At 38.9% G+C, this 20940-nt stretch overlaps 1 protein-coding gene across 4 annotated transcripts in view; it reads left to right on the forward strand.

The window, feature by feature from the left end:
• The window catches only part of LOC135703785 (insulin-like receptor), a 461464-nt gene that overhangs the window by 227237 nt on the left and 213287 nt on the right, over positions 1-20940 (forward strand). The window contains exon 1 of one of the 4 annotated variants that reach the window (XM_065225124.1): positions 20209-20726. The exons of the other annotated variants lie outside the window; for them this stretch is intronic. The gene's annotated coding sequence lies outside the window, so the exon portion shown is untranslated. Of the gene's footprint in view, positions 1-20208; positions 20727-20940 lie in introns of those variants that run through there. 4 annotated transcript variants of the gene reach the window in all.

Below are 20940 nucleotides of genomic sequence, written 5' to 3' on the forward strand. Positions count from 1 at the left end.
GTTCTTCTTCACTTCACGCATGATCTTGGTGTCCGTTCTCGCATCCGTTTTGCGCATCCTGCCTCTGCCAGGGCGATCCACCACTGATCCGAACGATTTCATTTTCTGCAGAATTTTCCCGACCGCTGTTTTGCTGATATTGTACTTCCTAGCGACAGACCGGTGCGATTCACCGTTTTGCACATCACGAACAACCAATTTTCGGATACACACGGGAATTGCTTTCGAAATCACTACGTCCTCCATTTTTTTCAACTGATTCAAATGCGATCACGTGTACAAATGCACCAGTTCCACCCGTTTGCTTCAATACATGTCAAACTTTCAAAACAAAAACAATCGAGGGGTTTTCCGATGGAAACTTATCGAAAACATACCGATTTTTGAAGTGGGCACTTTTTTTTGTCACTGTTTTCTTTTTCAATCCAAATTGATTTTCTTTTACTTCAAGTAAAACTTTATATTTTCAGTATTCCATAGGTGTAACTTTAAAAGAATAATAAAGGTAAGACATCGAAACAGACTACGGTGTGTTTATTTGAATTTGAACCAAATAAATGAGAGAAATTTCAAAAATGATGGGGTGGGCACTTTATTTTGCCTATCAGTGTAGAACCAAAGTTAGAGCGAAATAAGTGAAATGCTTCCATAGTACAGGGCTGGTAGCAGGTCACTATTTTCAAGCCAGTTACTAAAAAGTCACCAAAGGTCACTAAAGTCACTATTCCTTAAAAATTTAGTCACTAAAGTCACTTTTTACTACCAATGTTGAGAGTAAAAAAGTATTTTAAAAACTTACCTCAAATCACAGATTTATTTGTTAAAAAATGTGTGTTAGAAAGATTAATAAAAAATCCGTGTAAATTCTGACGGACAAGAAAAGTTGCGAACAGACGGAAATGTTAACTGTAAAATTGATGTTGATTGCATGTTCTCCAAGCCTAAAATTTCAAACAATAGTCTAGGAAAGTGTTCAAGCTCTCGACATTTTTTCAAAGGTCAGAAATTTGACTAATCTCTGAAACTCGGCAGCTTTAGCATTTGTCCAAACACCGAGAAAAAATCATGTCACAGAATCAGGAGTTCCTTTTTAAGTCCATTAAATTGTATTGCATTTTTTTCGTACTAATAATCCGGTACTACGAAAACAAATTTCCAGGGCTAGGTTTTAGAAAAACAAAATATTTCCATGATAATAACATATTATTTGATATGTTTCAGAAGCATTTAAATTGTTCAAGGACTGTTAACTTACAATTTTCTCAATTTGGTTGTCTTAGAGATTTCGAATTTTTAAGCCAAAAAAAATGGTCCAAAACCAAGAGGTAGGTCACTCTGCACACCAATATTGGGTCATTTTTTTTGTCAGTGTGTTACAGGTGTGCCGATTGTGCCGGTCATAGAGCAAGCTGTGATTGCTTGTAAAATACCCATCCCGGCAACCCGGTATTTCTGTCACCTTGAATTTTTTGGTTTGAAATCGCAGGGATAAATCGGATTGAGTGGCACGTGTGCGAAATTATGTTGTTTTGTGTTCATAGGATAATAAAAGTCCTGTGTTTTAGGGTTTTATAATGCCCTCAAAGGCAGATCAGAAACCTAGCCTGTCGTGATGTGAAAAGCAACGGTCTATTAGCGGCCGGAAAGATTTGGAACCGGTGGGGAACATAATTCAAGATCAACTATAGATGATGATGAATAGACTTCTGTAGTTTGTTTGGTGTGAGTTGCAGCATTATTCGAATTAAGGGTATTAATGGGGCCTGACTAACTGCCTCTGTCTCTTGAGCCCACCCTAGAACCTTCATTTCGTATTTAGATCTATAAGTTAACTGCTGGTCTGAGTTCCTCTGGTATATTCAATTAGAGGATGTTACTGAATATGGGGGCCTCCCTTAGCTCAGTCGATAAAGGCGCAGCTACAAAGCAAGACCATGCTGGAGGTAGATGGGTTCAATTCCCGGTCCGGTCTAGGAATTTTTCGGGTTGGGAAATTTCTCGACTTGCCTGGGCATAGAAGTATGATTGGACTTGCCACACAATTATACCAATGCAAAAATGGTACAGGCATCGAAAGCTCTCAATTAATAACTGTAGAAGTGCATCTAGAACACTTAGTTGAGAGCACGCAATAAGCTAATTTGCGATATGCAATAAGCTTGAAATGCAAAGAAGATGAAGAAGAAGAAGACGTTACTGAATATACAGTCAAACAGCACGTAATGACAGTTGTCCAGCAGTGCTCCCATTTTATTTAAAATGTACCAATACCTTCGAAATTGTGCCGAAGATGTGCCGATGGATGTGCCCAAGTTGTGCCGAATTTAATTTCGGCACAATGTGTTGAGTGACTTACCCCTTGTCCAAAACTCTAAAATGCATTCCTAAATCCCTAATTTTTCACCATCGAGATTTTTAGTCCTAGACGCATTCAAATTTTGTTTTATGTCCGTGATCTTTCCATCTGGGATAATTTTCTTCGTACCATACTAAAGAGATGTTTTTTTTTTTAAACTGCGATCTAGAAAAATTGTCAAGGTCCAAGTCTAGGTCCCACAGTTATGAATTTGTTTCTATGTGTTACAGAAGATTCTCTTCTTGGAAGGAATAGAGACGACCAGTGCGCTATAGCGGATACAAAGAGGAGCACGATTTTTTTCAAATAAATACTACTCGCTTCTTCTTTATCCTAGATATTTGAAATTGACTGTCCTAAAATTGTCAAAATCTGTCTAAATCTTGTCTGTGCCTCAATTTTGCGATCTAATCATCAATGTGTGATTTGGATCTAATATCAACTTAGTAGATAGTTTGTATAGAAAAAAAATAGCTTATTCAATTCATACTAATTTTTTGATGACAATGCGATCCTGTTAGTTTTATTTTTTAGAAACATGAAAAATGCGCATGATGGGTTTGTGAGTTTATAAAATTTCTCGAAATGGCAATCGCAACCAACGAAAGATTGAAACCATATCTTTCCGATCAATAAATGTCACTATTTGTCACTTTTTTTTTATCGTTTAAAAGTCACTATTTGGTCACTATTTTTGTCATTTTAGTCACTAAAGTCACTACTATTAAATCACATACTCACTACCAGCCCTGAGTAATTCGTATACAAATTTAAATTATTTGCGCGACCCCTAAACCTTCATCAATCGTTTCCATTTTTGCACAGACTCATATTCAGGAGCTATGAATCAAACTGGGGGGGTGACTGATAAGAAATCTAACAGTTTTTTTTGTCAAAATGAAGCAACTTGGAAATCGAGAATCCTCAAGAAATTTTATTTTTTTGTGATCTAATCTAATACAAATCCAACACAGCCAGTTCATGAAAGCATCCATGAAAATGACAGATGTGGCTCCATAATTTGTCTTGTCTATGTGGTATATGTTGCACATCAGAGATGCGCAAAATATAACAAAACGGTCAGTACTGTGCAGCATTTAAGGGGCAAGATGATTCAGAAACATCGGGCCTGTTTAAATCACGTACGTTCCGTTGTATTACTAATTTATAAATTATTGGACGTTCTAGCCTGAAAAGGATAAGTGATGCTCCATTTTCCTCAAGTGGTCGGGATATGAGCACTCATTCATATCCTAATGGCTTAAGCTGGGTTTAGACAGGGCAAGTCAATCGAGCAAGTCAGTTGAATTGAACGTGTAAACCAAGCTTGCAAATGCTCATTACAGCTAAAATGCTATTTTTCTGATTTATGAAGCTATGCAATATTTTAATGATAGTTCTTATTTACAAGATGCGATTAGCTGTAACGATGAGCAACGTGATGAGCGAGCAATCAGCGTTAATAAAATCGCTAGTTGTGACCTTCTGAATGCAAAATCGACAAATTGTCTATGTCATACACAAACTTTACCACGCATTCATGCTTCTTACAAATAAAAATTATCATTATAGTATCTCATAGTTTAATAATTCCGAGAAATAGTATTCAAGCTGTAATGAGCAATTGAAAGAATGGTGTAAATCATGCCATTCAACTGACTTGATCAACTCACTTTAATTGAAAAAAGTTGAACCAGGCGCAACTTTTCAAGCCAATTGAATTCAACTGAATTGATCATTTGACTTGCCTAGTCTAAACCCAGCTTTATGGTTATAGCGCCATTATTTGGTTTCTGAAAAGAGAAGTATGCAAGAAAAGGACTTAGCAGAAAAGAAATGAAAGAAGGAGCCCTAGAACTATCTTTCCTCGGATGAAAAGCGGGCCTCTAATAAATCTACAGGAAAAATTCGCGGAAATTCTCAATGACTTGCGAACTTTTCCTTTTGTGAGCTTCATAAAATCGCTAGAGGTCCAATCCAAACCAATTTCATCATTTTGTACTCTTAAGCTGGGTTTAGATTAGGCAAGTCAAATGATCAACTCAGTTGAATTCAACTGACTTGAACGCGAATTGAACGTGTAAACCATACCATTCAACTGAGTTGATCAACTCACTTGAATTGAAAAAGGTTAGACCAGGCTCAACTTTTCAAGCCAATTGAATTCAACTGAGTTGATCATTTGACTTGCCTAGTCTAAACCCAGAATTACTGTCCTTCTGTACTACTGTTGAACCAAAGACTATGCCAAGACTTTTCCGGGCTATTTTCAGATTAGTTCAAAAACTCTTCAGACCCAACATGATCACAAAGAAGAGAACATTCAAGTACACATACATCACTGAAGACATCAAACGTCTAAAACCAGATACAAAAGCACTAGGACGATTCTCTTACCGAATGAACTGTGCTGGAACTGGGCCATTCCCATTCGTTCCCAACCTTTGAAAATAGCGCGGTCGACATTTCTCAACAACACTGTTGGCAAAATCATCAATCAAATTATATTTCTCCGCTCTCATACGCTCTCAATATCACGCGTGATATTGGAACAAAATATCATGCTTGACATTGATTTTACTAGCTCCTTGGATATTGCGAGACTATTCACAAGCGGAGAGTTGGCTAGACACAAAAATGATTCCGTTGCACTTCGCTTTCTTAGAAAGAGAAAGGATAGTTTGCTATCTCTTCTTACTGTTCAGCAAAGTGACTGCTGCCAGCCGTTATGGAAGTTTCGGTTGCGTTCGGGTGTAAAGCAAAAATCATTAAACTCAATCTCACCACAGTTTGGTGAGATTTGCAGCTGGTAAGTTTTGTTAGCTCGATATTCCGAGCTGCGATATCACAGCTTGCAAAATCAACCGCAGCTGTATGCTTGTTGATTGTTGACTACGGAAATCAAACGTGATCTTGGGCATTGGTGAGATTTGATTTTTTGATATTTTCCCAACACTGCTCAACAAATTACTGCACGAAAGTGGCTCTTCGAAATTACGTCTAAGACAAAGTTGTGGACCAACTGATTAAAAGGTACCGAAACAGGAAAAAACAGGAACGAACTCAGCTCTTGAAAGACTGTTGCATCTCCTAATTCTAGCTCAACAGTTTACATCATTACATAGGCTTTTCAGAGAAACTCAAAGAAAGCACAATTTGATCAGTATTGTCGCATTAATGGCCCTTCGCTCAATTTCAACTTCTGTTCAATTTTTACAATGCCGTACTCTAGCTGAACTGTCAATCTATCCTCTTCAGAACTTAATCTAGCTAATAAATTATCGCATTACAGTTTCATGTTGATATTAGAATAGCATTTCCTCCTAACTACCAAATGTTCTTGTTCTACGATATTTGTCAATTTGCTCTTTCAAAACAAATATAAAATCAAACAAGGACATTTTGAGTATTGGGTTCTAAAATTATTTTGGAATTTCGACTTGCAATCACTTGAACCATTTTGTTTGTGAATTTTTCCCGGAAAAAAACCTTATTTTTCTCTAAAACTTTGTCTCACACGTCATTTCGTCAGTCCGCCCAAGTAGCAATTTTGGTTTTATGAGGTTTCTGTACATCACGTTTTATACTTGTTGAATGCTTTAAAACTTCGATAAAACTTCCAATGTTACTTGGGCGTGCTACATTTTTTTTTTAATATTTAAAAGACGCCATTTTGATCACTTTACAAGATGCAAAATGGCCGACATTTAGCAAAAATGTGAATCATTGCTTTAAAAATTTAAACAAATATGCAACGTGTCATGCAAATCGGAGAAGATTGCATTTTTCCTATTCGTCATTTGGCATGGAACTGCTCAGCAACCAATTTTTCTTTTAAATAAGGGCTTGCAAAAGTTTCTCAGCTTATGGACTTCAAGGAACTTGGAATTTTGGCGAAAATTCCTAGGGAAGAATTGTTAGGAAAACTTGAAGTGATATTTCAGGATTAATTTCATGTTGGATTTTTGAACTCCAGATTCTAGATGAAATATATATGAAGAATTCCAAGGTAGTTATGTGTAGAAGAGAAGGGAAGGGAAAGGGCAAGGGAATCATTAGTAGGATTTTAAGAAAATTTTCCATATAATTCTGAGTCGAATCCCAAGTATTCAAAGTAAATTTCCAAAGAGAATTCCAAAAGAGTTCTGACTCACATTGCAAAGTAATTTTGGGGTGGATTCTAAGGAATTTGTGAGAAGGACTCCAAGGCTCTTGGGAGTAGAATTACAAGAGAAGACGGAAAATCCTAAGGGAATTCTGAAATGAATTCAATAACAGTTGTGAAGATAATTCCAATGGAATTCTAAGGAAAGTTTCAAGGAAATTTTCAACTAAATTTTGAGTTAAATTTCAAAGGAATAATTTAGAGTTTTTCAATGAAGAGCTTTGAGTGTATTGGTTTATTTCCTTTAAATTCCGTTATAATTGCTTATTTTTTGACAGATAAGCGTATTTCGTCTACTACTTGCAGACTTCATCAGTGCCAAGTACTCAGCACCACTCACTTGGCACTGATGAACGGAATTTAAAGGAAATAAACCACACTCAAAGCTCTTCATAAAGGGATTCCGTTAAGAGGTTCGACAATGTTTCAATGCTATTCCTGTTATATGTTTTAGAGAACTCTAAGAAGATTTCCTTGAAATGTGTGAGGATCATTTAATGGAATTTACGAGAACTTAAATTATATGTGGAATTTAGATGAAATTCCGAAGATAATTTCTAGGGAATTTTATGAGATTAGATTGTGAATACTGAGGAAATTTTATTTCAGGAGAATTCTTTGGGAAATTTAAGATTTTTAAGAGAATTTCAGAGTGAATAAAAGCGCCTTCTGGAGAGAATTTCTACAGTATTATGTAGCAAATTGTAAGGGACTTTGAAATTCAGGCACTTTAAAAATATGATTTTTAATCTAGATAAATTTTCAAAATTTTAAGATGCTATTCATCGATATTAACTCCTAGACCTAAGTTTCTCTTCGTTCGAAATATTACCAGTTCATTCAAAATTGTGCACTTCCCTACACGCCCTTGGTTATTAATGTTTGTTATTAACACAAAATCTTACCATAATCAAATGAGTTATATATGAAAAAAAAACATGACGCAACACTAAACCTCTTTGTCTTAAGTGATACTCCTGAAAATACTAGCATTTATGTTAAAAATTAAAGCAGTTCAAATTCAGAAATATGTCTATGCATACTTTCAATGTCTTAAGAATTCCTTTTTTTTAGAATTATTTTTTTTAAGTTATATATTTTTTTAAATAGTTTTCTCAGGATGAGCTCGGGGCCTCCCTTAGCTCAGTCGGTAAACCCGCAGCTACAAAGCAAGATCATGCTGGAGGTGGCTGGGTTTGATTCCCGGTTCGGTCTAGGAATTTTTCGGGTTGGAAAATTTCTCGACTTCCCTGGGCATAGAAGTATGATTGGACTTGCCACACAATCATATCAATGCAAAAATGGTACAGGCATCGAAAGCTCTCAATTAATAACTGTGGAAGTGCATCTAGAACACTAAGTTGAGAGCACGCAATAAGCTAATATGCAATAAGCTTGAAATGCGAAGAAAAAGAAGAAGGATGAGCTTAATATTTTCCATGGGACCTTTTTTAAAATAATGTTGGGCAATAATAATTGCGATTTGAAGATGGAAAGTGGCACTTTTGGACAAAAGGAACGTTTCAGTAAATTTCGATCCAAATAAAAAAAAAGAATAAATGGATTAGCGATTTTTTATGGAACCGCTCAGGTACTCTATTCTGAAGTCTGTGAGAGGGAAATCACAGGGCTGGTAGCGAGTCACTTTTTAGTGACTTCGTCAATTTTTTCCAAGCCAGTCACTAAAAAGTATCCTTTGTTTAAGGTCAAGTCACTACAGTCACTTTTTCTTGAAATCAGTCACTATTTTCAACAAGATTGGCCATTCTTTGCTTTGTGGCGTTTAATCGTCTTTCTCTATCTACAGGGTGTCTACTCATTTTTCTAAATAAAATTTCCTGAGTTTTCCAGGTTTTTCCAGAATTTAAACGGATAAATTCCAGGCTTATAATAAGAAAACTATTTTTTAAATGCGTTCAAAATATGCTGTTTCTGGAAGATCAAAAACAACCCAAACGTTTTTAAGACATGGAAATCAGTTTTAATGAAATAACTTGATAATCAAATCCATTGAATGTTGAAGTTTAGCACTTACTTAATTTCTCACTTTAATAAAGTTAAAAAAACGTACTTAATCTGAGTAAGTCCAAGATCTAAAAATATTCTTATATGAGATAGAGATCTTCATTCACAACAATTGTAGGAACTTTGAAGAAGTTCTGAGAAATGAAAGGAAATGCTGATAATTTCAGTAAAACTCCATTAACAAGCTGCTGGAATATAAGAGAAGTTAACACACTGAAATTATGGGGAACCTACTAAAAGCTTTAAGATCCCCAAATCGGTTATTTTAACATCCGAAATTTTTCAGGAACTTTTATGAAGTTCCTAGAATTGCAGAGCGAACTTGAGAAATATAGAAACCTTGAAGGGTATTGTGCAAATTTTTAAGAAGTTCTAAGCACCTCAGAAAAGCTAGATCTAGAGATCTTTGGGGAATTTCAGATCTTAAGAGCAGTTCCCATGACTTTAGTTCAGACTTTTTGGAGCAGCTTAAATATCTATAATCGTAAATTTAGAAAAATTTAGAACCCCTTGTTCTGAAAATTTCAGGGAAGTACAGAGACCATCAAAGAATTTATGAAAACTTCAGTAATATTTCAGGAACTTCACAGAAGTGCAGGGAAATTTATCTTCAATAGAATTGAGAAAACAATTGAAGCTTCGAGAACATGAAGACAGATCAGACAATCAAAGGGCAGCTCAAATAATTTCAAGAAAATTATGGAAACCTTAAAGAAGTTCCGGAAACTTCAGCAAAGCTCCGATGGAACTTCTGGAACGTGATAAAAATTATATGAACATCCGGAAAACGTGAGAGTATTTTAAGGGTGTTATATCATGGAGATTTCAAGAACTTCAAAACATGCGAAAATTGAGCTAAGTTTATTAGAGAATATCAACGAAGTTCCATTAATTTAAGGGGGTATTCCCGATCTTTTTTTTCAAAAAATCAAATTTTTTTTTTTCACGTTTTTTTGTACTTTAGACTATATACTTTCATCCCCCCAAGCCGTTTTCCGATCAGCGAATTCGGTGTCCAGGCATAGCTGACTAATGGTAAGAACCCCCAAATGGTTTTAACTAAAGTCAAAACTTTAAACGCGTTTTTCTCGAAACCACATTTTTTTTATCGGGCGAAGATTTTTCTCAGAAACTATAAGAGATATTGACTTGAATCTTTGCGCATTTTGTTCCTTATTAAATTCTTTGGAGCTTCTCCCACTTTCAGCCAAAAATATTAACATTTAAAATTGTTTGAAGACCTTAAAGCTGCCAGTCGTCTTCAGAAACATTTCGAGAACTTCATAGAAATCTATGGAGCTTAAGGGGAGATCCGCGAACTACAGGAATTTGTAGGAACATTAGCAAAATGCGGGAGTATTTGAAAGAAGTTTAGTAAGCTCCGAAATTTGGAGGAATTTCAGGGAGAGGTCAGTTCCATTAGTTTCAGAAAATTAGTGGGAAATTTAAAGCAGTTCCCAGATTTTCAGATAACTTCAAAGACGTTAAAAATTTAATTGAGGTCTTCGTATACGTCCAGAAGTTCACTAAAGCTTAAACATTTTAAGGACAGTTCAATTAAAGCGCAGCGCAGTACAACAAGCTTCATAAGAACTGCAAAAACGTTAGAGCAGTTTTAAGAATTTCAGAAAAGAACAGAGGACCCCAGAGCAGTTTCGCTAACATTAGAGAAGTCACATAAAGTTTAAAGAAGTTTAGCGAACTTCAGCGAATTGTTAAACTTTTAGAAGAGATTTATGATCGTTAGAAAAATTAAGGAAACTTTAGGAAGTCCTATAAAGTTCAGGGAAGTTTAAGAGTTTGATGAGTAGTATCAGGCTAGTTTCTCAAACTACAAAAGAACTTCAAGGCAGATTCATTAACTTCAGGAAAAATTTGAGAAGTTCTCAGAATAGTCCATTCCATATTCAATGGAAATTTCGATGAAGCTATCCTCCGAATTCAATTTTCTTTTAGTTTTCCTCGGAATTACCTTGAAATTCTCAGCAATAAGACGCCCTTTGGAAAGATTATCAGAATATTCATTGTATTCATTTCAGATTTCCTTTTGAATCTCACTCCTTCCCTTGGAACTCTATTCTCATTGAAAGTGTCCTAAGAATTCATTGGCATGTCTCCTCACAAATTCCTTTGATTTCTTCTCATAATTTGTTTGGCAAACTCTCCTGAATTTATTTTCCGAATTCCTTTGAAGATGTCCTGGAGTTCTTATCAGATTTAATTGTAATATTTTTTTTTATTTGAAAAAAAAAATCAAGGACTTATGCTCCGAATTTGTTTTCCCTTACAAACTTTATGAAATTATACTCAGGATGCCCTTGTAATTTTCTTTGGAAGTACATAGGAGTTGTGCTCCTCAGAAATTCCTAAGAGTTTTCAATAGAATTTAATTTTAATTCAACCCAGGGTCACTTTTTAGTCACTATTTTTACAACTATAATTCACTATTTAGTCACTTATTTCTTCAAAATGGTCACTAAAATCACTATTTTTGACAGCAGTAATGGCTACCAGCCCTGAAATCACAAATCGTGTGTTTTCAAAATACCTGGTTTGTTGGGAGGTTGAGCTCGTGAGAGAGAATGTTCTCTCTCAAATTTGAATTTGGTTCTCTGGGGACGATGGAGGAAAATTCATTTTTATTTAATTGGAGCTTGTTTAACAATAATTTCCGAGAGAAAAAAACTGGGCGACAATGTCCATACATGATTTCTTTAGGTTGGCGTCAACTTTTTTCTTGACCTAAATATGCATCAAAAGTGTACAATTTCCATTGCTTTGGATGTTTAGTACTTCCTACCAATGGAAAGGCGCGTGTGAAAAACAGCCTTTACTAAAAATTCCAGTCTACCATTTGTGTGTCTTCTTCTTGTCTTGACTTTTGACAATGCCCAGGGAAGTCGATAAAAAATTTCTAACCCGAAAGATGTTCTAGACCGGACCGGGAATCGAACCCGACCCGCCGCCTTAAGACGCTACATTCATAAAATAGATAGATTTGCCAAAAATACATTAAATTCGTCGCCTTTCAAACTCCACTCCAAAGCAGTTTATCCTACAAGGGTTCCATTGGTCATTACCACCTTTTCTAGGATTGGCAATTCAACGCAATCCTAAGATACAAGTTGAGTTCTATGTAGCGTACACATAGTCCTGCACCGGATTCGTGTGTCAGCCGATGAGAGGCTGTGAAAATTAGGTCAACCCGTCTACACGTAACTTTTTCATCAAAACCCTCTCAGCTTTCCAGCAGCTATCGTAATTGATTCCGCCTTTTCGCACTACGCTTCTCCACACACTGCAGCATCCGGAAATGAGAGCATAAAGCCGCCACTGTCGTACGCCCTTGTTGTGTGTGCGGTGTGTAGTAGTACTCTATTTACTCCTTTCCTCGCTACACATTTATCGCGTGTACGGCGACGATACGGAACGGACATATTGATTTTTCCTCCCTTCCATCGCGCCGAGTCCTTTCGCGCTCAGTGTCTTGAAATATCCAGGACACACATAGTAGGAGGAGGTTTCCCATTCCGCTTGCTTGGATACATAGAAAGTGCCTTCCTCTCACCATCCCCCCCGCAAAAGTTCCAAATTGCATCCGACCCGCGCATCAAGGCAGACAGGCCTTGAGTTGGAACTGGCTTGGGAGTGAGCGGAGATTCAATCGATTCCGTGTTGGCTGAGAGCCAGCAGCAACCGGAGCCGGAGGAGAACGATTTGTGTGTCGCCAATTTACGCGAGCCCCACTTCCTTTCAGGATAAGAACTTTTACGGGTCGAGTAGATGTGGATGTGGACACCGGAGGGATGCGGAAGTACGCTACTCCTCGTAGGTTCGTCGTTTGGTTGTCCGGCCGGTGGTGGCTGCTGTAGTTGTGTGATGGCGAAATCGAGCATCGTAGCGTAGAGTATGTTCTAGGACGAGTGTGTGTCGATACGGCAGCGCAGCCATCATTGGTAGTGATGTCGCAGAGATAAGACCCCGGTACCATTTCGTGTAGTAGCTAGTAGAAGCAATTTGGTGCATTCCTCTGGGATTAACCTAGATTCGACGCGGATATCTAGGTCTGCCTGCGGTGTTCGTCAGTGAGCGTTATCATGGTAACGCAGTAGCGCCATTCCTCTGAATCGATCGTCGCACACTAGGATGAAACGATGGGCAACAACTAGCTACTCTACTATACCAAAACAGAGAGGGGTGCATTCCTTCCCCGAATGTAACGAATGCATGTTGGTGACTGAGGCCATTTTTTCGTCGTCGAGAGTGAGAGCAGCAGGCGACGGTGAGGACGGAGTGAAAGAATGTTGTTTTTGTTTTGCTTTGCGTCTATATTGTTGCACTCACACACACACAAAACACGAATCGTCCATCCACGGGGACAGGAATCCCGGCCCAAAGATATCAGGTCCGTTCCCAAACAGCAGCTTTTGGTGCAGAAACTGTAAGCAGCAACTGCTGGTACGGAGACGGACCTATTATGAACATTCTATCGCCTTGCCGCGACCTCGCTCGCATTTTTGGTCGTTCGTTCGGCGGCGATTCATTCAAAACCAACACTTCTCACTCATCGCTCGACATCCAGTGAGTTGCAGAACCATGTGTGTGTCATTATCGCTCATCATAGGTAGGTTGCTCAACTCGCCCGTAGTAGGCCCGTTCTAGCGTGGTCCGTCGAGCGACGATGGTAGCGGTATATAGAGGTTGCCGGAGGCAGAGGCTACTACGATTTTGATTCGATGTTTTTTTCACTCGTTCTTTCTCTGTTGGTGGTGGTGATGGTGGTATGTTTACATCCTAGGTATGCCGTATCGGTATGATTTTCATGCGTATCCGTCATGAAGTACGCATACGAAGCTGATTTTGATTCAGCTCCGAGCAAAAGAAATCAAAACAATTCCATACTTTAGTGTGGTTGAGAGCGTGTAGGTGCGTGACTTTCTTCCTCAAGACGAGGCGTGGATGATGATGGGTGTGCAGCTGTGTGCGTGCGAGACAAGCATTGCACAGTGGGGCGACTGCTAAAAAACAAAACCCGGACTAATCTCTGAAAGGCTTTGTTTTTGCCACCAAAGGTTGCTCTCGATCGGTTTCATGGTTAAGAACCATTTTTAATCAAATTGGTCCCGGAACGGGTAGTCTCAAGGAATTGTCCAAAATGTGTTTTGAACTAAAATGCGACATTTTTATTGCAATAATTTGTTTACAATATCATTACCGATGGCAATAGCCTACTTTGATGCCACGTTTTTCATTGCGTCGAACCGATTTGTGCAGCTTATCAGACTTGATTCAAAATACATTTATGTACCTTTTAAAAGTTTCCAAAACATAATAATTATGGATGTGATTTTTGAAAAGCTGCCCTAATAAAAAATAACCATAAACGAACGACAACCCAAATAATAGAACTATTATTTTAGACAGTGCTAAAGATCCGCACTACTTGTCTATTTTATTTGTCAATTGTGTCCGTCCTCACCCACTGTGCATTGTACCGTTGCGGTCACGGCGACTGCGTACACATCGGATGCCTCGCATACAAGCGTACCAACGGAGACAGCGAGGCTTGTGGGAAAACAACATTCGAACGTTTCGGAGGTGTATAGTGTGTAGTTTCTCGTAGCAGCCAGCAGCGGTGGCGGTGTTTTGAGAGAAGAGTCTTGTTTTGAACCTATACGAACCGAGGCAGTGATGCCAGAAGGTAACATCATTTAATCAAACCTTTAGTTTTTGGATGAGAAATTTTGGATGTCAAAATAAGCTTCTGTGGCAATATTTATCAAAATTGATGTGCCAGCATTAACATCAGATGATAAATAATGTGTGAATATTAAAAAGGGTCTTTGATTTGGTAGAATATGCATTGAGATAAAAGCATCTTAGCTTGAAATTTTTTTTAAATATTTTGTATCAAATCGTTTAGAAATTGACGAAAAACAAACCAACGGCACGGTCTATTTTCTATGGATTGGTCCGATTGATTTATTATTGAATTTAATTTAATAATGATATGAATTTTGTACTGAAAACAATAAATTATTCCGTAAAACAATTATAATGGAGTAGGAGTAGGGGTCGGTGTTGGAGTCGGCAAAAATACTTGTGGGGAGTTGGAGTTGGAATATTTTTCACCGACTCCGGTGGTGTGTTACCTCTTAAATCTGTCAAATTGCAGAGTATCAGCTTTGGGTACAATTTAAAGCCTTTTAGTGCCCTTTTTTAGCAATTTGAATTTGAATTTTGAAGAACTACTAATTTTGAATTTACAATTTTGAAGAACTACTAAAAGAATTTTAATTTTTTCAAGTAATTTTGAACAGATTTTAAACGGAATTTTAGATATAACACAGAGTTATTTCAGAGAAAATATTCTAGGGACTTTTAGAATAAAGTCTAAGAGACTTTTGACTGGAACTTCCAGTCAATTGTACGAGTTCAGAGTAATTTTGTTAAGTAGCTCTGTGAAAATTCCATGGCGATAGTGGTTTTCGTTGCGATAGGAATGCTGCTAATAGCCGGAATGTTAAAGGTGGAGGTGTTTTAGTGGCTGTAAATTCTAGGTTTAAAGCGAGATTACTAGAAAATAATGTTTGGATATGCTTAGAGCAAAAGTGGAAGTCGATCAAACTGGGCGATCGTAACTTGTTTCTCTGATCGGTGTACTTTCCTCCCGACCTTATACGCGACCTCATCGAAACCCATTGCCAATCGGTTTTCGCTGTTCTGGACGCCGCTAAAGCAACCGATGAAGTTATTGTGTTTGGTGTGACTTCAATCTCCCGGGGATTTCATGGAAAATCAAACTCGCAACGGCTTCCTCTAGCCTGACATGGATCACTATGTCATCCATTTCAACGCTTCGCTCGTTCTGAACAATCACAGCTCAGTCACTCTTTCTCAAATCAATCATGTTATTAACCAGAACAATCTCAGTTTGGATCTTTGTTTTGTAAGCGCCCAGCACATAGCTCTTTTCTTATGCAAGGCGGCTACTCCTCTAGTGAGACTGGATCGTCACCATCCGCCGCTACTGGGGACGTTAAGTACTAATCTGATGCATGATTTTAATATTTCACCTCCCACCGTTTCCTACGATTTTCGCAACGCCAACCATGGTAGTATCGCCGAGTTACTCTTCAGTTTAGATTTGGACGACTTATTGGACACCGTTGACATTGAGTCCGCCGCTCAAACTATTTCCAATGTCTTGGAATATGTCATTGTCAAACACGTTCCGAAAAAGATTCATCATCATACGACCCATTCACCATGGCATACGAGCGATTTTCGTCGACTGAAATCCATAAAGAGAGCCACACTATCCCTTCATCGTCACTATGTCAGGAACAATCACGAATACCAACGAGTTGCGAAGTGGTGCTTTCTCCAGTATCGACATGGATTGCAGAGAAAGCTTAAGTCATGTCCCAAGCAGTTTTGGAAGTTTATCAACGAACAGCGTCATGAAGGTGGTCTGCCGCCGTCTGTGATACATGGTAACGTGGCCTCATCTACGCAAGATATCTGTCAGCTGTTCTCTGAAAAATTTGCTAGTGTCTTCACGAACGAGAGACTGAGTGACTACCATGTCCGACTGGCTACCAGTTACGTACCACTCTCTGGTCAAACCATGATCAGAATTGACATCAATCCCCAGATGTTTTCCAGGGCTTCCACGAAACTCAATTCGGTCCTGACGGAATTCCATCGGTATTCCTCAAAACGCACTTGGACAGTTTGTTGTCTCCACTGCTGCACGTTTTACTTCGGCGTTTTCCCATCCTGTTGGAAGCTAGCGCACATGTTTCCAGTATACAAGAAGGGCAACACGTTGGCAACTACCGTGGCATCACTACGCTTAGCGCTATTGCTAAATTGTTCAAACTCGTTGTTATGGAACCGTTACCCGCTCACTATAAGCTTTATATTAGTATCGACCAGCATGGTTTCATGGCTGGTCGCTCCACTGCCACTAACTTGCTGTGCCTTACTTCCTGCATCTCTAACAGTATGTCGGATTGTGCTCAGATGGATGTCATCTTATCTGCTGCTTCGATAAATTGAATCACCGCATATCAATCGCAAAAGTGGACAGGCTTGTTATCCACGGCTGCCTTTTGCAATGGTTTCAGTCATACAACCGACAAACCGACATGAAACTTAAACTTAACTCTTGATCGAGAACCCATAACGTCGGATTCAAATGTGCAGCGATCCCATCTGTCAAAACCATAGAAATTTGTTATCTAGATAAAAATAATTTGCCCGTAATAGTTAGACACGAACCAACTCATACATTTTGTATGCGTGTTCGTGGCTAGGATAAACATTTTTCGTGAACACGGTGGCAGATGTCAGTTTTCTGCTTTGATCAGAAATTTGATGATACTTTGTATGGTCATTCATGTCGGTTTGTCGGTGGTCATACTTCACCGATCGCTATCTTACTGTTATTATTGGTGATCACTGATCATCAGTCCCGTATGTTTGCTGCCACGTCCGGCATGCCCCAGGGTAGTCACATGGGGCCGCTGATTTTCCTGATTTACTTCAACGACGTGAATCTGGTAATGGGAGGGACCACGATTATCTTGCGCAGATGACCTTAAACTCTTCCTTCGAATTCACTCAATTGAAGACTGTTGCTTCCTTGCACGTCAGCTGAATGCTTTTGCTGATTGGTGTATTCTGCATCATATGGAGGTTGACCCGTCCAAAATGCTAGGTTATCTCTTTTTCGCGCAAGAAAGAGACTATTATGTTCAAGTATGTTTTGTTAAATAGGCACTGAAATTGAGCGCGTCTGCGAAATTAAAGACCTAGGTGTAATTCTGGATACACAACTCTCTTTCAAGCAGCACATCTCGTATGCCGTCGAAAAAGCTTCCAGAATTCTAGGTTTTATCTTCAGGATTGCCAAAGACTTCACGGATATCTACTGCCTTAAATCGTTGTACCGCTTCTTGTCTCGCTCCATATCGGTCCGCTCGGTTATCTGGACCAGGGTTCTGCATTTTCGACACAAGGAAAAGAAAATGAACTCTCCGCAGAATCGCTTCATTTCGAGCAATATCATTTTCGTGTAAGGCATCGTGTTTCTTGCTATCGAGTCACGATTAACATTCTTCTTTTCAAACATGGCTGGACTATCACTTGTTTCGTTCTTCAAGTACTTCAGCTCATTTCATTTGAAGCAAAGACTTGTTTCAATTGACGCAATGAATGACTCGAAAACTGCTTCCTTAGTTTTTTTCCACTTTCACTTCAATTCGGGGTTCATTTGACTTGTCACGACCTGACGACGCAGGTATAAAAATATAATAATATAGTAACCGGATAGTATCCGCACAATATCGGTTGCCGATAGGGATGGCATCCGGATTACATGTAGTAATATTAATTATTATTTTATATTAAACGAAAATTAAATTAACGAGGCCATTCTGCAATCCAATATGGCCGCCATCGGGGTCAGGAAAAGTCTCAAATACCCTACAATATGGGTATTTTCGAAACGGGACGACGCGTCGCGACGCGAAGGTGCCGAAAATCGATATTCGACGTTATTGTGGAATCCAAAATGGTGACCATCAAGTTTCATAAAACGTGTCACCCGAGATATGGGTATTTTCGGAACGGAGACAACGCGTGGCTGCCATTTTGGACTCCAATATGGCAGCCATAGGGTTTCAGAAAAGTGTAAAATACCCTACAATATGGTTATTTTCGGAACAGGGACAGTAGATGCCAAACATTGATATCATATACCACTTTTGAATCCAATATGGTGGTCATCAGGGTTCAGAAAGTGTCAAATACCCTACAATATGATTATTTTCGCAACAGGGACAACGCGTAGATGCTGAAAATCGATATTCGATTCCATTTGTAGGCTTTTTAACAATTATTCTGAAATCGAAAGCCACCATCTTGAATTTCAAGATGGCGACATCAATTTCTGGCTTCTAGATGTCAGCCCGATTCCAAAAAAACCCACATTTGATCGGTATTGGACAGTATTTCACAGTTTTCTGAACCAAGGCGTGAAATAAATTTCCGTCATCTATTGTCGTTTTCGGCGCTACACTGCCGTACACCGAAATAATTTAGGGTGTAGACAACAAAAAAAAAATATGTTGAGCTGTCAAAGACTCGCGCTTATTCCTGCTTACTCTACACCGGTGCTACACCGCAAAAACGAAAACGACATATGTCTAACCATATTTTGGGGTATTTGACACTTTTCCGCAAATCGGAAGCGGCCGTCTTGGATTACAAAATGGCGTCGGATATCGATTTCCGGGCTTCTAGATATTACTCTGATTATACAAAAAAAAAACCGTTTGTATGGGTATTTGATAGAATTTACAACTTTTTTTAAACCAGAAACCGCCATGATGGTTTTCAAAATAGCGTCGGATATTGATTTCCAATCTCCAGACGTCACTCCGATTCCAAAAATGCCATATTGATGGGACGGCATCAACATTTGCCTTTTTTAAATAGGAAGCCGCCATCTTGGATTTCGAAATGACGTCGCATATCAATTTTTGATCTGTAGACTTCATACCGATTGCAAATATACCAATATTGATGTGTATTTGACTGTATTTCCACTTGTTCTGAAATCGGAAGCCGCCATTTTGGATTTCGAAATGACGTCGCATATCAATTTTTGATCTGTAGACTTCATACCGATTGCAAATATACCAATATTGATGTGTATTTGACTGTATTTCCACTCTTTCGTAATTTCGAAGCCGCCATATTCAATTTCAAAATGGCGTCGGATTTCGTTTTTCATCCTCTAGACATCATCTCAATTCCAAAAATACTTTTATTGATAAGTATTTGACAGCATTTCCCACTTTTTCTTAAACTGTAAGCCACCATCTGCATGCTCGTGTTTCATGGTTGTACCCAATGGGATCGATACGTAGAGAAAATTCCGATCGATTGATGCAATAATATTGAAAATGTATCATGTAATAACCGAGTTATTTAGTTTCAAAACCTGACCACTTTTTGTTCCATGCTCATTTTTCGCACTCGCAAGTGTTCTTCTATACGTCGAAACATGTAAATTATGAAGGGGCCAATAACTGGCCCACTATTATAGTTCCGATGTAAAATTCACCAATAACTGTTCTATGGCGATCATAACTCGATGGTGTTCCCTTCATTTTCCATTAATATTCTGGCACCCCTGATGGGTCCACACGACTCAACTTTCCCCGCTTGTATTGGTTCCATTCAGCAATCTGCTTACGCTTACTGCGATCGCGTATTTGTGTGTAAATAAATACTACACCCAACGTGTGTGCAACAACGATAGCGTAGTTTCCACTGCTCTGCCTCCTATGCTATGCCATGCTGCTATGCTTTGGCTACTACGACGATAAGAGCGACGTGCACGTTTTGAATGGAACGCTCGCTCCTCGCCGTTCGCTCGGTATTGGTGGCTGTCTGCTGAGTAGTCAGTCGAATTCGGGAAGAGAGCATTGTTTGCGCGAGTGTTTGTGTTCCCTCTGCTCTCTTTCTCTCTCTCGCTCTGTCTATATGGACGTTGTCGTCTTGGGCTTGGTCTTGGTTGATCGCCGTCTCCGTCGTGGTCGTTGTCGTCGTCGTCCATCGGCGGTTCATTAGACCAAACCAGACACGAACACGACAGAATAGGCCTTTTTCTCGTACGTCGCGGACGCAAAGTTGAGTGTAGTGCTGCGGGAGATTATAATATATTGTGGCAAATAAGAAAAGAAAATAACAACTTCAAAATATTATCAAAATATCTATATTTACTGGTTGATTCGTGCTGTGGTGTTTTTTTTTTGGTGCGAGGTGAAGTCTGCTGTGCGTGTGTGTTTGGGAAATTACGGTGTGTTTTTCCGGAATTGTTACGGATTGTGCGACGCGCTGTCGTGTGCCACACAAGAGTTTTCGAAGCGCAAGGCGACACGGTCGGAATTTCTTGGTTAGGAGCAGGATACGTCGTCGTCGTCGTCGGTCGCTGACATCTTCCGGAGTTGGTTAGTTTTACGGGAAATCAGAACTGCTCCGGGGAAACATATTGTGTGAATCGGATAAGTTTGTGTCTAGAAAGGTGGCTTCTGAGGAGTGGAGTGAGCAAGCGTTGCGTTCCCGACCGTCGAGATTGAGGTCCCCTCATCCTGTGTTTTGTGTGTACGTATGTTTTTTTCTGCTTTCTCGTATATGCGCCTACTAGATTGGAAGAAGAGTGGTAATTGAGCCTGATTAGTTTCGATTAAAGTCGCTCCACTTGGTTGCTTGGACCCTTGTGAGGAGTGTGGAGCTTCCCACCCAACAAACAGCCTACTTTGTATTACACTTGAATAGGATAGATTTACTAATTGAGTTCTCCATTATTGCTTTTTTC

Source organism: Ochlerotatus camptorhynchus, unplaced genomic scaffold, assembly GCF_037179485.1.
Source record: "Ochlerotatus camptorhynchus isolate MF236.1 unplaced genomic scaffold, CSIRO-AGI_Acam_v1.1 ptg000021l, whole genome shotgun sequence".
NCBI classification, from domain to species: Eukaryota; Metazoa; Arthropoda; class Insecta; order Diptera; family Culicidae; genus Ochlerotatus; species Ochlerotatus camptorhynchus.